Source organism: Momordica charantia (assembly GCF_013281855.1).
Source record: "Momordica charantia cultivar OHB3-1 chromosome 10 unlocalized genomic scaffold, Mcharantia_2.0 BLBB01000010.1, whole genome shotgun sequence".
Classification (NCBI taxonomy): Eukaryota; Viridiplantae; Streptophyta; class Magnoliopsida; order Cucurbitales; family Cucurbitaceae; genus Momordica; species Momordica charantia.
In genome coordinates, this window is record NW_028275158.1 from 16,933,596 (window position 1) to 16,951,831 (window position 18,236).

Below are 18,236 nucleotides of genomic sequence, written 5' to 3' on the forward strand. Positions count from 1 at the left end.
CTTTGAACTTGCTTAGACATAAGTAAAGTGAGAAGCGTAGTCGTTAGTTTCTAAAGTAAAATGCATATTATCCTTAGCATGTCCTTGATTCTTTGTTGGCTAACTTGAAGTAAATCGGGCTAGGTTTTATCATTATAAGTCCAAATCCAAATCCAAACCATTATTTGTGACCACTTCCCATTTTACAAGAATCACTCATTCCAACATTCACTATTCTTTAAAACTTTAGAGTTTGAAATTGTTTAGAAGTCCTTGAGGATCGATACTTGGATACTCCATCCATTTATATTACTCTGACAGGTGTGCGCTTGCATCTATATAATTGTTACCACGCTTAGCGCGTGCGTTCAGCATAAACACCCAGTCAAGTTTTTGGCGCCGTTGCCGGGGACTTTGGTTTTAAAATTATTTTCAAATTCTTTTAGTTTTATTTTTGTGAATTGTTGTTGGGTGTAATTTCCATCCACCGTTTTTGTTCTATATTTTTGGTCGTTTATCTCACAAGGGTACGTTAAAGTGCATGAGCACAAGATCTTTTCTTCTACCCTTGACCCTGAGATTGAGCGGACCCTTCGAAAAACTCGAAAGGAGCAAAGACTTCGAAAACAACTAGAAAAGCAAAAAGAGAGAGAAGGTGAAATCAGTCCTGAAAGTGAGGTAGAGAGTACGAGCACATCAATGGCAGATATTCCACCTCGTGATCCGGTTGATCCACCTGCTGTTAACGGTAATATGAGGGATCATGCGAGAAATGATGAATTCAACCATATCCAGATGGCGGACAACAGAGACGTGGCAATGCGAGAATATGCCGCCACGGCTTTTCAGAACTTTGATTCAGGGATAGTCAACCCTATTCCAGCCCACGCAAACTTTGAGCTTAAACCAATGATGTTCCAAATGTTGCAGACAATTGGACATTTTGGAGGGCAGGAACATGAGGATCCACATGATCATCTGAAATCATTCATTCAAATTGCAAATGCATTTCGATTACCTGGTATAACAGATGATGCTCTGAGACTAACACTTTTTCCATTTTCTTTGAAGGACCAAGCTAGAGCATGGCTCAATGCATTTCCGCCGGGATCCATCACCACATGGGGGTCGTTAGTGGAGAAGTTCTTAACAAAATTCTTCCCACCTACTCGCCACGCTGATATCAGAGAGGAGATCATCTCCTTTAGACAATATGATCGTGAACCTGTTCACGAGGCGTGGGAGAGATTTAAAGAACTAATCAGGAAATGTCCGAACCATGCTTACCGGCATGCATCCAGATAGAACATTTCTTTAGAGGTTTAGATCATCCTACTAAGATGATGCTAAACAATGCTGCCAACGGAGCCTTTACAAAGAAGACATTCAACGAGATAGTTGACATCCTAAATGACTTAGCTTCACACAACGAACTATGGTGTTCGCAAAGATCTAGGGCAGCACCAAAGAAGCAAGATCCAGCTGGAGTTTTGGCTCTGGACATTGCGACCTCGATGCAAAAAGAGATGGTTACAATGAACCAGAGGCTGAAAGAGATGGCATTGGGAATAAAAAATCCATTAGCCACGCCGATACAACCTGTGCAGTCGGATTATTGCACTCCTGCCCCTGTTTGCCAAGTCAACGATCTCATTTGTTCATTTTGCAGTGAAAACCATATCTATGATAATTGTCCACATAACCCTGCTTCTGTTTTTTATGTAGGACATGGGAACAATAGGAACTTTAACCCATATTCGAACACTTACAACCCAGGTTGGAGGCACCACCCTAATTTCTCATGGGGAGGACAAGGAGGTTCGAGCGGTTTTAATCAAGGGCAGAGCCAACAGAACAAGCAGCCCTATGTTCCACCTACACAGCAATACATCCCACCACCGCAACAGCAGTATAATCAGAGAACACAGACTCCACCAGTTCAAAATAACAACTCAAATCTTGAGAATATGATGAAGGAGTACATGGCCCGAACCGACGCAGTGATACAATCCCAAGCGGCATCAATGAGGAATTTCGAGACCCAATTGGGACAGCTCGCCAATGAATTGAAGAATAGACCACAAGGTTCTTTTCCAGGCCATACTGAATTACCAAAACGAGAAGGGAAAGAACAGTGCAAAGCTGTCACCCTCAGGAGTGGACTGGCATATGATGGACCAACAATGCCAACAACAGATGTACAGATTCCGTCCACTGAACCAATTGTAAAGATACCAGAAAATCCAACAACACCAGAAAAAGAAAATATTAGAAAAGGTAATGAGGACACCCCGACTGTTCCTCCACAGGTACAGCCTTCTTTTACCCTACTCCCCCGTTTCCACAAAGATTAGTAAAGAAAAATAATGATTCCCAGTTTAGAAAATTTTTAGATATTTTAAAACAACTGCATATAAATATACCATTAGTAGATGCTCTAGAACAAATGCCAAATTATGCTAAGTTTTTAAAAGATATAGTTTCTAGGAAGAAAAAAATAGGAGAGCATGAACTGGTAGCCATGACAAAATGTAGTAGTGAGGCTGTAGGCAGCCCGCTACCCATGAAATGTAATGATCCTGGCAGTTTTACCATTCCATGTTCCATAGGAGGAAAAAACTTAGGTAGGGCATTATGTGATCTAGGCGCTAGCATTAATCTTATGCCATTATCAGTTTTCAAATCTTTAGGCATAGGAGGAGCTAGACCTACTACGGTTACCCTCCAACTAGCAGATAGATCTATCATAAGACCTGAGGGAAAGATAGAAGATGTTTTAGTCCAGGTGGACAAATTCATTTTCCCTGCGGACTTTATCATTCTAGATTGCGAGGCAGACTTAGACGTTCCCATTATTTTGGGAAGACCATTTCTAGCCACTGGGGATACAGTTTTTAATGTGAGGAAGGGAGAAATTACAATGAGGGTAAATAATGAAGAAGTTAAATTTAACGTTCTAGACGCCATGAAATTACCAGGAGACTTTGAAGAGTGCTCTGCTATAAATAGCTTGAATCCTATTATGTTTGATGAGTTTTATGACTCGTTAGTTACAGAGATTGAAGAAGAGCTTGATAAGATAGCAGAAGGACCAGAAGATGTGGCTAGTCCTATTGAAAAAATACAAAAAGAAGAATGCAAGTCGTTACTTCCGTCCATAGTGGAACCACCCACGTTGGAGCAGAAGCCATTGCCGTCGCATTTGAAATATGCGTATCTAGGGGATAACGACACTTTACCAGTTATTATAGCTTCCAATTTATCACCTACTAATGAATATTCTTTATTGCAGATTTTGGAGAAGCACAAAAAAGGCCATTGGATGGACGATAGCAGATATCCGAGGGATAAGCCCGGCCTTTTGCATGCACAAAATTCTATTGGAAGAAGATGCTAAGAACTCTATTGAGAGTCAAAGGCGGTTGAACCCGAAGATGAAAGAGGTTGTAAGGAAAGAAATTCTTAAATGGCTTGACGCCGGTGTTATATACCCAATATCTGACAGCAGCTGGGTAAGCCCAGTACAGTGTGTACCAAAGAAAGGGGGTATAACCGTGGTGGCCAACGAGGAGAATGAGCTCATCTCAACCCGAACTGTGAGCGGGTGGAGAGTTTGCATTGATTATCGCAAACTCAACAAGGTAACAAAGAAAGACCATTTTCCTCTCCGTTTATTGACCAGATGCTCGACCGTCTGGCAGGTAAGGATTTCTATTGTTTTTTAGATGGGTATTCGGGTTATAATCAAATTACTATTGCTCCAGAAGACCAAGAGAAGACAACATTTACGTGTCCGTATGGTACGTTCGCTTTTAGGCGAATGCCCTTTGGACTATGCAATGCACCCGCGACTTTTCAGAGGTGTATGATGGCCATCTTCTCTGACATGGTAGAAAATATTCTAGAAGTTTTTATGGATGACTTTTCTGTTTTTGGAAATTCTTTCGACGCATGTTTAGTTAATTTGGAGAGAGTATTGGAAAGATGTGAACAAACAAACCTAGTCCTAAATTGGGAGAAGTGTCATTTCATGGTACAAGAGGGTATTGTTTTGGGTCACAAAATTTCCAAGCAAGGAATAGAGGTAGACCACGCTAAGATAGACATCATTTCAAAGTTACCTCCTCCTACAAATGTCAAAGGGATTAGAAGTTTTTAGGGCATGGGGGATTTTACCGCCGCTTTATAAAAGACTTTGCTAAAATTTCTAAACCCTTGTGTCAATTGTTAGAACATGATAGACCATTTGTTTTTTATGATGACTGTTTAAAATCATTTGAAATGTTGAAAGTTGCTCTAAGTTCAGCCCCTATAATTATCGAACCTAATGGGATTTACCTTTTGAGCTCATGTGTGATGCTAGTGATTATGCAATAGGAGCTATGTTAGGACAACGTAAAAACAAGATCTTGCATCCTGTGTATTATGCTAGTAAGACTCTGACCGGTGCACAACTCAATTACACTACTACTGAAAAGGAACTGTTAGCAGTTGTGTTCGCCTTTGATAAGTTTAGGTCTTACTTGATAGGCACAAAAGTCATTGTTTTTACTGACCATTCTGCTTTAAAATATTTATTTGCTAAAAAAGATGCTAAACCACGTTTGATACGGTGGATTTTGTTACTTCAAGAGTTTGATATTGAAGTTAGGGACAGGAAGGGTACTGAAAACCAAGTTGCTGATCACCTGTCTAGATTGGAATCCCCGCTCTGTGATGATGGAACTGTTATTCGTGAACAGTTTATTGACGAGCAACTCTTGCGAGTTGATTCAGTTCCGTGGTATGCCGATATATAGCAAATTATTTGGTAAGTCGAATAGTTCCTTATGAGTTCAACAAGCAACAGGTAAAGAAATTCTAAATGAAGTTCGATGTTATCGTTGGGATGAGCTTTTTTATATAAGCTAGGACCTGACAATATCTTACGCAGGTGTGTCGCAGAAGAAGAGCACGAGGCGATATTAGACGCTTGTCATATGTCTCCATATGGAGGACATTTTGCAGGACACAAAACCGCAGCCAAAGTTTTGCAAAGTGGGTTCTTTTGGCCCACTCTGTTCAAAGATGCACATAAGTTTGCCCAGGTTTGTGACAAATGCCAACGGACAGGTAATATATCTAAACGCCACGAAATGCCTCAAACCCCGATCCTGGAGATTGAAATATTTGATGTGTGGGGTATAGATTTTATGGGTCCATTTCCATCTTCTAATGGTAAGCTTTATATATTGTTAGCAGTAGATTATTATTTCGAAATGGATAGAAGCCATTGCAACTGCTACCAATGATTCCAAAGTTGTCATTCGTTTTCTGCAAAAGCACATTTTTACGCGTTATGGAACCCCGCGTTGTCTGATAAGCGATGGGGGGCTCATTTTGTGAATAGGTCTATGCAAAAGTTGCTGACTAAATACAATGTGCGTCATAGGGTTGCAACAGCGTATCATCCTCAGTCGAATGGGTAAGCCGAAATATCTAATAGGGAGATAAAAAACATTTTAGAAAAAACTGTAAATCTTAACCGTAGGGATTGGTCTTTTAAGCTTGATGATTCACTTTGGGCATATAGGACAGCATTTAAGACTCCCCTCGGCATGTCCCCCTATAGGCTAGTTTTTGGAAAAGCATGTCATTTGCCTCTTGAGCTAGAATATAAAGCATTTTGGGCTACTAAGAAATTAAATTTTGATTTGTTAGCTGCAGGTGAAGCGAGGAAGTTACAATTGTTGGAATTAGAAGAACACAGGCACTTTTCTTATGAGAATGCTAAGTTGTTTAAGGAAAAAACTAAACAGTGGCATGATAGGCGTCTTCGGCCGAACAATCTTCAAGAAGGTGATCTGGTTCTGTTATTCAACTCTAGGTTGAAACTTTTCCTGGAAAACTTAAGTCTAGATGGTCTGGTCCCTTTCAAATTTTTAAAGTCTACCCATATGGGGCAGTGGATCTAGTTGACTCTAAGGGAAATGTTTTTAAAGTAAATGGGCAGAGACTTAAGCCGTATTTTGGAGAACCAGTGGATAGAGGAAAAACCTCTATTCAACTTTCAGGTCAATAAATTTTTGCGAAAAATGTTTTTCCTTCTTATCCGTTTGGAAAGAACAAAAGTAAAGGAAGGAAATTTTTGTATCTTACATTCTTTTTGTCTAATTATAAAAAGTTTTGCTTATTAAGAATGTTTTGGAAAACGTTGAAAAACAAAAAGAAAGAAGAAAAAAAAAAAAAAAAAAAAAACATTGAAAAAAATTTTACGCAGGCGCCTGGCGCCTGCCCTTTGCGAAAATAAATCACGCAGGCGCCTGGCGCCTGCCCTGTTTTCCAGCAGTTCGAGTTTCGTTTTCCTTCACGGTTTGGGTTTTAATTTTCGATAGCATGGGCTTTATTTTGGGTCAAACATTAATCCTCTATGATTTAGCTTTAAGAACTTCTCTTCAAACTCAAATTTTGTTTCTCTAATCCTATTTTGTATTCAAATTTGTTTTCTTTTCCTTTTAGGTTTAGGAAAACTTGGTTGAACTTAAATGTCAATCCCTGTCCATTTAGGATTTAGTTTGGGGAAAGCTTTAAATAGACCCATTGCCTAAGCTTTAAAACTCCACCAAAACCCACACAACTCACTTCTTCCCCTTGTTTTTTCGAAAAAAACCCATTCCCTTCATCACCCTTGTTTTCGATTTTCAGCCACCAAAGAGAAGAAGAAATTTCCAGCATTTGCTTACATCTATGGCTTCCTCTTCTCAACATACTTCACTTCCTACCTCTTCCACTCAAGCTCCAAATGCCACAAGCATTCCTTTTCCACCATTGGAGAACTTCCAACACCACATGGGTTCAGATTCTAGGCTAGCTGCTGTTAGGGTAGGAAACCCGCTTCAAACATTTGAATGTCCTCCATCCCAAGCTCCTACACAACATCCTATAATGAGCCCACATGGTTATGTTAATTTTCAGCAACTACCCACCTTTAATATACCTCAAAACAGTGAGTTTAGGGCTGAAAATCCTCAACAACTTCCTCCAATGATCAATCCGGGTATGTACAAACCGTTTATGTTTAACCCGGTTCCTTCCTATCATTTTCCCTTGTCTCAAATGCAAATTCCAGCTAGTGTTCATCCTTATGGAATGCCAAATCCATCTACTATATTTCCTAGCCTTCCACCTTATTATGGAATGGGTCATTGGGTACCTTCACATAATTCTGGGATGCTTTCACCTAGGGTTCCCCCACCAGCTCAACTTCCATTCCTAGAAAGAGGACCTCAAGCACCCCAATTGAACCCTAACATATCGAGTACCTTCAACATGGGACAACTAAAACCCTTAGAGCCTCCTAGGTTGCCAACCCCAATCAATATGCCAATGGATGCAGGAGATGAGCATGGAGGAGAGCAAGAGAAGAGCCACAACCATAGGCTAGAGCCCGGGGTTTCGATAGGGCAAAAGAGGAAGGGCAAGGAGGTGATGATAGACCCAGAAATTGAGGAAGATGGGAGTAGTAGGCGTCTGACGCCTAAGGATTCATCTATGGAGAACAGGGACGAGGAGCAGTTTTATTCATCTCCATTGATTATTACACCGGAAGATGGTAATGATGATTTTCTACTGGTTTCACGAGGACATTGTTCAAATATGCCGGAAACAGAGATGATACCGAGAACGAAGTGGTGAGAACAGATACTCAGGAACCTTCCCCATTGGATACACCTACAGAAGGAGCGTTTTGTAGTCACCAAGAGTTGCCTACTGGGGCAACTGGATCTACTCCGTTGGCAACGGATGAGTATGTCACACCGATGGCCACTCTACCAGGGGTAAGGGATGCTCATACTATTCCTTCTAATACAGTTAACCCGCTTGGGTGTGATACAGGTAGATCCAAGGTTGGGGAGAATAGTACTCAAGAACCTACCAGCGAAGAAGATCTTGAGGACACGCAGACGATAAGGGAAATGTTCCAATACAAGAGGCGGGAGAAAAAGAGTTCAAAACGACGTGCAGTTCAGGCTAAGAAGCAACAGTGCCCGTGAATGAACCTAAAACGAGAGCTGCGAAAGCTAAAGCAGCTGAAGCTAAGAAAAAGGTAGTGGCACCTGGGCCAGTTGATACAATTGAACTCGACTTGTCTGAGGGAGAGGAGGTCGAGACGAAATGGAACGCGGAAATTTAGCCACTCGAACTTCATTAATGAAATCCCGTAAGATTATGACAGAATTGGGATTCGATCTCACTCTAGGAGATGTGCCTGATGATTGGAGGGAGACCGCCAGAGACAAAGAATGGAGACCACTCATTCAGCCCATACAATGTGAGGCTTTGGAGTTAGTCAGAGAGTTCTATGCTACTGTCCATCCCCAGTCACATATAGCCATAGTGCGCGGGAAGGAAATACGGTTTGATGCCACTCAGATCAACTACACCTTCAACATTGAGAATATCAGAGATGCTGTGGGCAATAAGATGTTAGTGACTCCGACTCTGGAATAGCTTGATGAGGCTCTAGAATGTGTGGGAAGCCCTCTGCCACTTGGGATTTGACTACTCATGGCAAGGTACGACTAAAACCCGAGGATGTTTCCCTAGCTGCTGCAGGATGGTTATACATAGTCAAAAACAGAATTCTGCCAACGGAGCATGATGAGCATGTCACTCAGGATAGGGCATTGCTGGTTTATGCCATGCTAAAGGGCATAGATGTGAATTATGGAGAATTGATAAATACCAGTATCCATGAGTGTGCCCACCGGACACGTGGTAAGCTTTATCACCCACGTTTGGTCACTTCTTTATGCTTGCGACAAGGTGTACAGCTCCCTGAGGATCAAATTAAGAGAGATGCCCCAATTGTGGAAGAGAAGAATATTCGGCGTATTATCGCCCATGCGTTACAAAGAAGGGAAGGTACTGGGATGTCTCCTACATCGGAGATCCGTCGTCTTCGAGAGGAGAACCAACAGCTGCGAGATCAGGTTCGAGAAGTCGTGCAACATATCTACAACTTAAGGACTTCATTGGATTTTGCGGTTTTACCTTCATGGCCTCCAGCGCTAGCTGCTATCCTTGGTCATCCATCTCCCAGTATTGACGTTGATCCTAGTCCACAACCTCCGACTTCATGAAGGGGAGGTTCCTTCTTTGCTATTTTTTGTGTTTTCTTCTTTTGGTTAATGACGTAGTTTGCATATTCTAGCATTACTACGCATGTTTTTTTGTATTGATTATGTTTCGAGCTCAGTTGAAGCATGAATAAATTAGTATCGTTTATCTTCTGATCACTTAAAGTATGCCTTCACTTAACCTTAGTTTAGCTTTTCACATGCCTATTTTGAAGCATCTGTGCTGTGCATGTGATTTCATGTCGATGATGATTATAAGAGATTGTTGAGTTTTCTGTTCTATGCCTGACTAAGCTTTGAGCTATTTCCTTTGTTTATGTGATAAACTCATTTTCTTTTATGTCTTTTTGATCTTTACAAACTTTAAGCTTTTTCTTTGCCCCTATATAGGAAGTCCTTGTCCTTTTTACTGTTAAGCCTTTTTTTTTCATCCGATGCAAAAGTCTTTTCCGAGTGAGGACACTATCTCTCTTAAGTTTGGGGGGGACAGTCGTTGTGTCAGTCGTTGTTTCAAAAAGATAAGGTGTTATTTATATTTAAAAAATCATGCTATTTTCTTTTGAAAAAGAGTCAGTTGGAAAGAAAGAAAATGTTGAAAAAGCACTTAGCTAAAAAAAAAAATAAAAACGAAAGAAAGCAAAAAAAAAAAAAAAAAAAAAAAAGTTGCAAAAGAGTAAAAAGAGTCTTGTTGAGAGAAAATAAGAGTGGGGAAAAGACTTGTGTTAGAAAGAAAAGAGTGGTAAAAACATTGAGAGTTAAAGAAAATGTATTTATGATTCCCGAGTCCTACTGTAGACACCCATTTAGTTTTAGGTTGGGTGTTGACTTTGAAAATAGCAGTAAAGATGGTGATAAGTGACTTCGTGTTTCTCATTGTCGTCGTTTTATGACCTAGCTGTTAGTTCAGAGTCTTTCTACGAGTAGCTGTGGGTGGAACCGATGTTAGTGTGAAAACCTCAGGGGCTAGTAGCCGGTCTGTCAGATGTAAAAGTCTTAGTGTAAGGAGGGAGTGTGCAGATTCCTTAGGGGTATTTGAAAACGTTTTTGTTTTTGAAAGGAAAAAGGATTTTGAAAGAAAAAGTTTTTATCATTTCAAACTTGGTTTATAGTGACTAAGTTTACAAAGGCAATAGAATGGTAGGCTTTGACATCTTTTCCTTGAGACAATTTATGATTGAACATCTCGGTTGCTTTTGCTTTTCCTTGTCCATGTGTTAGAAAGCTGATTAAAGTTGCTAAGTTTTGCTTGAGGACAAGCAAAAAGTTAAGTTTGGGGGTGTGATTACGCTTGTTTACATGCGTAAAAAGAAGGTTTTAGATGCTGTTTTACTATGTTTCAGCTTTGTTTCGGATTTTTTCTCGATCGTTTGAGTTCCAATTCATGCAAAATTAATATACTATGGTTTGTCGATGGCTTATATTGTATTTATGACATTTTAGGACCATTTGGGAGTGCAAATTAATCAAAAGAAGCAAAAAGACGAAAAAGTTACATGGGAGGCGCCAGGCGCCTGGGACGCCTGCAGAAAAACAGGTTTTCTTCCAACTTTGCCCTTAATGAAACGCGTCTTCCAATGCGTTTTGGTGGTTCCAACCGATGCATACGTGTAGAAGAAGTGTTCCACTATCAGTTTGAGCACGATTTGGTCAGTCAAAAGAGTTGGAAATGGGTGATTCACCACCGTTTTAGGACCTACCTAACCAATTCTGCACAGCTATAAATTCCAGCAACTTCTCCACCAAATTCATCAAGCCTTGCTTCCTTCTCTTGATCATTTTTAGTGTTTCTTTGTTGCTTTCTAAGTACTTTTGAGTTGCTTTCATTAGTTGCTTTTGGTTTTTAAATCCCGAGTACTTTACATTCTTTTATTGAGCTTTGTTTTGTTTCCATTTGTACTTAGTTATTTCCTACTTATTCAAATATATAAAAATCTAGCACTTTGCTTATCTTCTCTTTGCCTTTACTTTATTTTTAGTTAAGAGAGTTGTGTTTTTGGAGGAAAGAGCACGTGACACTCTCCCTTGCTTGAAAGAGAAGGGCGAAGCTCTCAATCCCGATAAAAACTCTCCGTTAGTTAACTTTTGTTTTTCACACATGCATTCCACATTCAACCATTTTACTTGCAGTATTTTCTTCAATATGTCTTTCTAAATTCCCGTCTCTAGCCCGGTTATGGATAATTAGCCTTTTATGTCTAAAAAGGGTTGCTAAGAAGTAGTGTTTTTACTTTCCATTCATTGCTCAACATGTTTTCCCAAAAAGTTAGGATTTAGAGAAGGCCACTGTAAGTCTTAACAAGTCAATACTGAAAAGGTTGCTTATTTGCATTGTTGAGTGGTTAAACCGAGGAGAGGAGCGCCTTAGACATAAGGGTTCCGCTTAAGTAGCCTAGACATAGGACCTTAACCCGAGGTTGCGACTATTTCCATCCTAAAACTAAGATATATCTCATAATAGACATATTAGGGAATGTCTTAGGACTTTGAACTTGCTTAGACATAAGTAAAGTGAGAAGCGTAGTCGTTAGTTTCTAAAGTAAAATGCATATTATCCTTAGCATGTCCTTGATTCTTTGGTGGCTAACTTGAAGTAAATCGGGCTAGGTTTTATCATTCTAAGTCCAAATCCCAAATCCAAACCATTATTTGTGACCACTTCCCATTTTACAAGAATCACTCATTCCAACATTCACTATTCTTTAAAACTTTAGAGTTTGGAAATTGTTTAGAAGTCCTTGAGGATCGATACTTGGATACTCCATCCATTTTATATTACTCTGACAGGTGTGCGCTTGCATCTATATAATTGTTACCACGCTTAGCGCGTGCGTTCAGCATAAACACCCAGTCATCAGCCAAGGGAGATTCCAAAAAGGGATGGTGCTACCGTCACCAATTTTAAAAGCCAGACGCTCAAAAATCAGATTCTGGTTCTTCAACATGGATTTCCATGGACCTTTGGCATTGGGGATAGATGAGGAGATTGCCTTTTTGTCCGATGAGGCTTTTCCATACTTTGCTTCAATCACCTTCTCCAAAGGGCTGTTCCCTCTTTTATGTATCTCCAAGTCCATTTGCAAGGAGGATTCTATTTTTCAGATTCATAGAAGTGATACCCAAACCCCTTCTACAGTTGGTTGTTGAGTAATTCCTCTCTTGACAAGATACATCCCTTTGTTCTCACTGTTACCTTTCCAAAAAGAAACCTGGAAATGATGTATCAATGTGCGTGCCACTTTTTTGGCATATGAAAAAGGGAGAGGTAGTATGTAAGGAGATTGGATAATGTGGCTTGTATGAGAGTAAGTCTACCCCCTTTTGTGAGAAAGGAGTTCTTCCATGTTTGTAGGCGTTTCTTAATTTTCTCGAGCATAGGATCCCAAAAAGAGATAGATCGATGCTTGCAATGGAGGGGTAACCCAAGGTAAGTAGTCGGCCATGAACTAATTGCATGTGAGAATTTGGAGGCAAGCATAGGAAGTTCATGGTCCTCCAGATTGATCCCCAATATTTCTGATTTCTGGTGATTTATGTTGAGACTGGATGCTTCCTCAAACAGGCGAATGATGTGGAACATGTTGATGAGTGAGGAGTTGTCAAAGGGGTGTGAAGAGAATAGTGTCATCAGCAAATTATAAATGATGTATGGCCAAGGATCCATTGTCGATGTCAATACCTTTAATGAGGTTGTTATTTGTTGCATGTGACATCAGTCGACTAAAGACATCTACAACCATAATAAAGAGAAAGGTGAGAGGGGGTCACCTTGTCGGAGGCCTCTAGAAGCAATCAATTTACCCCTAGGGCGACCATTGATGATAATAGAGTAGTTTGCTGAGGAGATGCATCCCTGAATCCATTTCCTCCAAATAAAGCCGAATCCTTTTGCAGCAAGGATCGCATCAAGAAAGTCCTAGTCGACTTTGTCAAACGCCTTTTCAATATCAAGTTTAATAACCACACCTTTTTTCTTATTCCTATCCCAGTCTTCAATCAATTCGTTGGCAATAAGAGATGCATCAAGGACTGTCTTCCAGCCACAAAAGTAGATTGTTCATTGGTCATGGTGTGGGGCAGTAATGTTAAGAAACCCTTGAGAGTTGGATCTAAGAACCTTGCTAACGAACAAGACCCATAGAACTCAATCCCAAAAACCCCGAAAACAAGTATGGAATCAACCCAAGGAAAAGTTTTAGAACGGATTACCTTGATGATCAATATCAAGAGTAGAGAAACTTGTTTCTAAACTCGTGATTCGAGTCACTCCACAAGAGGTATGATCAACACCGCTTGAATGATCCTAACATGCAAATTCTAAAGACACAAGAAATTGCACAAGAAATGGGAGATAAATCTCTCAACCAAGCTAATGAGAAAACTCACTTTTCATTCAACTTCAAATTGTGTTACAACAAGACATCTCAAGGCTATATATAGCCATCCTAGCAAGCCATATGAAAAGTCTTAAGCAAATGAAAAGACTTGTAACTTATAAGAAATGAAAAGACTTGTAAATGAAAAGACATAACTTACGAAAAATGAAAAGACAAGCAAATGAAAAGGTTAAGAACATGGAAAGCCAACCAAAATAATTGCAATCCCGTCCACAATGAGGGATGTGAGTGTTTGACTTGGTTCTTGAATTGAATGAGTTGACTTTGACTTGTCTTGATGGAGTTGACTTTGACCTTGACCAAGTGGACTTTAACTTGCCATAAAAACACTTAAAAATGCATAACTTGCACCAAATTGAAGTGCATAGTTCTAACTTCTTGCACATCTTCCTTTATTTCTCTTGTCGAGTTCAAGAACGCTTGGACATGAAGTAGCAAAGCTTGTTGAAGTTTCCTAGCTCTCGATCTTGTAATCGGTCCATGAGGCATAACAACGGTAGCTCCTTGGTTCATATCATCCTCCCCATCTTCAGAAGGATTCGTCCTCGAATCGAAGTCATCAACTACATCAAAAGGAGACAAATCAGAAACATTAAAGGTAGCACGCACTCCATACTTACCTGGCAAATCAATCTTATAAGCATTATCATTGATCCGTTCAAGGACTTGAAAAGGACCATCGCCTCGTGGTAGCAACTTAGACTTTCGTTGAGTTGGAAACCGTTCCTTTCGAAAATGTACCCAAACCCAATCCCCTAGCTGGAAAACAAGGAGCTTGCGTCCTTTATTGATGCGGGAAGCAACCTTAGTGTTTTGCTTCTCAATCCTTTCCTTAACTTCTTTATGTAGCCTATGGACAAGATCAACCTTTGTTCTAGCATCATAACTCACAAATTCATTAAGAGGCATAGGCAACAAATCAAGTGGGGAGATAGGAGTGAAACCATATACAATTTCAAACGGTGTGCATTTATATGCAAATTCAATTAATGGCAAATAATCCTCCCAAGTTCTAAGATTTTTATCTATGATTGCTCGAAGCATGGTAACTGTTGTCCTATTTACTACCTCAATTTGTCCATCAGTTTGGGGATGACAAGTAGTAGAATAAACAAGTTTGGTTCCCAACTTTCCCCATAACACACGCCAAAAATGACTTAAAAATTTTACATCGCGATCACTAACAATAGTTCTAGGAATGCCATGCAAACGAACAACTTCCCTAAAAAACAAATCAGCAATCAATTTAGCATCATCAGTTTTATGGCATGGTATGAAATGCGCCATCTTGCTAAACCTATCAACCACTACAAAATATACTATCCCTACCCTTCCGAGTTCTTGGTAAACCAAGGACAAAATCCATAGAAATATCAACCCAAGGAGTAGTAGGAACAGGCAAAGGTGAATATAAACCATGTGGTTGTAACCTAGACTTAGCTTGTTTGCATGCAATACAATGCTTACAACTTTATGCACATCATGCTTCATCTTAGGCCAATAAAAATGTTCAGCAAGCATATCATAAGTTTTAGAAACACCAAAATGAGCCATTAAACCACCCCCATGAGCTTCCTTTACAAGCAATTCACGAATTGAACAAGATGGAATGCAAAGTTTTCCTTTTCGAAACAAAAATCCTTCAAACAACATGTAATCATCAATAACAAGTCCTTTTTCACACGATTCAACAAAAGGAGCAAAGAACACATCATCTAGATACAAGGACTTGAGATGTTCAAATCCTAAAATCTTAGCATTCAAAGTATTAAAGAGAGCATACCTTCGTGATAAAGCATCTGCAACAATGTTCTCCTTACCTTGTTTATACTTAATCACATATGGAAATGTCTCTATAAACTCCAACCACTTGGCATGTCTGCGATTCAGTTTGCTTTGCCCTCTCAAGTGCTTTAGGCTCTCATGATCCGTATGAATGACGAACTCCTTTGGCCAAAGATAATGCTGCCAAGTTTGCAAAGCTCGTACCAAAGCATAAAGTTCTTTGTCATAAGTTGGGTACCGCAAAGAAGCACCACTCAACTTTTCACTAAAGAACATTAGTGGCTTATGGTTTTGCATTAGTACAGCCCCAATTCCAATCCCACTTACATCACATTCAATTTCAAAAGTCAAATCAAAGTTCGGTAAAGCAAGTAGAGGAGCATTGCACAACTTATCCTTTAAAACATTAAAAGCATGCTCTGATACCAAAATGTTAAGAAACCCTTGAGAGTTGGATCTAAGAACCTTGCTAACGAACAAGACCCATAGAACTCAATCCCAAAAACCCCGAAAACAAGTATGGAATCAACTTAAGGAAAAGTTTTAGAACGGATTACCTTGATGATCAATATCAAGAGTAGAGAAAACTTGTTTCTAAACTCGTGATTCGAATCACTCCACAAGAGGTATGATCAACACCGCTTGAATGATCCTAACATGCAATTCTAAAGACACAAGAAATTGCACAAGAAATGGGAGATAAATCTCTCAACCAAGCTAATGAGAAAACTCACTTTTCATTCAACTTCAAATTGTGTTACAACAAGACATCTCAAGGCTATATATAGCCATCCTAGCAAGCCATATGAAAAGTCTTAAGCAAATGAAAAAGACTTGTAACTTACAAGAAATGAAAAGACTTGTAAATGAAAAGACATAACTTACGAGAAATGAAAAGACAAGCAAATGAAAAGGTTAAGAACATGGAAAGCCAACCAAAATAATTGCAATCCCGTCCATAATGAGGGATGTGAGTGTTTGACTTGGTTTTTGAATTGAATGAGTTGACTTTGACTTGTCTTGATGGAGTTGACTTTGACCTTGACCAAGTAGACTTTAACTTGCCATAAAAACACTTAAAAATGCATAACTTGCACCAAATTGAAGTGCATAGTTCTAACTTCTTACACATCTTCCTTTATTTCTCTTGTCGAGTTCAAGAACGCTTGGACATGAAGTAGCAAAGCTTGTTGAAGTTTCCTAGCTCTCGATCTTGTAATCGGTCCATGAGGCATAACAACGGTAGCTCCTTGGTTCACATCAAGTAAGCATTTCAACCTTTCAGAAAGTACTCGGGCGATAATCTTATAGAGGAATGAGATGAGGCTAATAGGGCAATAGTCCCCTACCTTTCGAGTATCAATTTTCTTTGAATGAGACAAATATACGTTTCATTGAGGCGGGCGTTTAATGATGCCATTCTCAAAAAAATCTTGGAACCCCTCATGATGTCGGTATTGAGAGTGTTCCAAAATTGTTTATAGAATTCGGTCGTATAACCATCTGGACCAGGTGATTTATTTGTCCCCAAATCTTTAACCACTCTCCAAATTTCCTCCTCAGTGAAGAGCTTTTCAATGTCGGAGTTTTGTTGTGGGGTGATCGGGGTCCATTACAGGGGGAGGGGACGAATCTAGTGCCTTCTTTCTTTGTGTATAACCTGTCAAAAAAAAAAGAAATCATGTTCTATGTCTCCTTCCTCAAGGAGACTATTACCTTCTGAGGAGAGGATTTCTGTTGTGGTGTTTCTCCTTCTTTTGGTCACCACAATGCGGTAGAAGAAGGATGTGTTCAAATCACCCTCCTCCAGCCACTTTGATTTACATCTCTGCCTCCATAGAATCTCTTCTTTGGCCGTGGAAGAGAGCAACTGTGCTTTAATGGAGTTCCTTTGGGATATTTATACATGCTGTAAAATGTCTTCTTCCTCCATGCTGTCCAAAAGTGAAAGTTCTGTCAAAAGCTGGTTCTTCTGCTGGGTGATGTTACCAAATGTGTTCTTGCTCAAATGCTTGATCACTGTTTTCAGTCCCTTTAGCGCTTTGGATGAATCCATGTCCTGGCCACCTCTTAAGGGAGTGTTGTGTCACCAGTATTCAACCAAGGGCTTAAAGGATTGATGTTTCATACATGCATTCTCAAATCTAAATGGTGTGGGTCCCCACCTCGCCAGACCATATGACAACTGGATGGGGTAGTGGTCCGATGTCGGTCGGCTTAATCTTTTAACTGTGGCATTAGGGAATTTGGTGAGGAAATCATTCGTGACCAAAAATCTATCAATCAACGTGAGGGTAGGATTCTCCCTAAAGTTTGACCAGGTGTGGAGCCCATTAGTTAAGGGCAGATCCTGCAATTCTAAGCACTCTATGAAGGAATTGAAGTTTCTCATGTTGGTGGTCAGTTGGCGGCATGTAGATTTCTCATGGGACCATCGAATTGAATTAAAATCTCCTCTAAGTAGCCAAAAGTCTGTGCAGAGATAAGAAAGGTCAGTCAATTCTCTCCAAAAGCTAGGTTTGTCTTCTATTCTAGATGGACCATAAACCCCTGTGAGCCAAAAATTGAAACCATCAGAAAGATTGATGAGGATGGTTAATGAGTGGATTCCTAAAGTGATGTTTGTGGCATGGAAAGAAGGATCATTTCCACATAATTAAAATACCCACCCCCCCCCATGATCTCGTGGCATCCAAAGCTGTCCATCTGATATCCCTTAAGCTCTAGAGAGATTTGATAATGAGGTGGTCAATCTTCTCAAGCTTTGTCTCTTGGAGGATGACAATAATAGGATTTTGTTTGTTGATGTGTTATTTGATCAGGGCTCGTTTGTCCCAAGAGCCCAGACCTCTAACATTCCATGAGATTATAATCATTTAACGGATGAGCACCCTCCTGTAGTATGCCTTGGCTGGTGGTTGTGATGGTTGTGGTGAGACCAGCAAGCTCTCTTTTACCT

The 18,236-nt window shown here is 39.9% G+C and overlaps 1 non-coding gene across 1 annotated transcript; it reads right to left on the minus strand.

Annotated features, from left to right (window-relative positions):
- Window positions 1–1,159: 1,159 nt before the first annotated feature.
- Window positions 1,160–1,264, minus strand: LOC148208693 (small nucleolar RNA R71). The gene has a single exon (XR_015788588.1). It is a non-coding gene; the product is annotated as a small nucleolar RNA R71 (small nucleolar RNA).
- Between the last annotated feature and the right edge of the window lie 16,972 nt (window positions 1,265–18,236).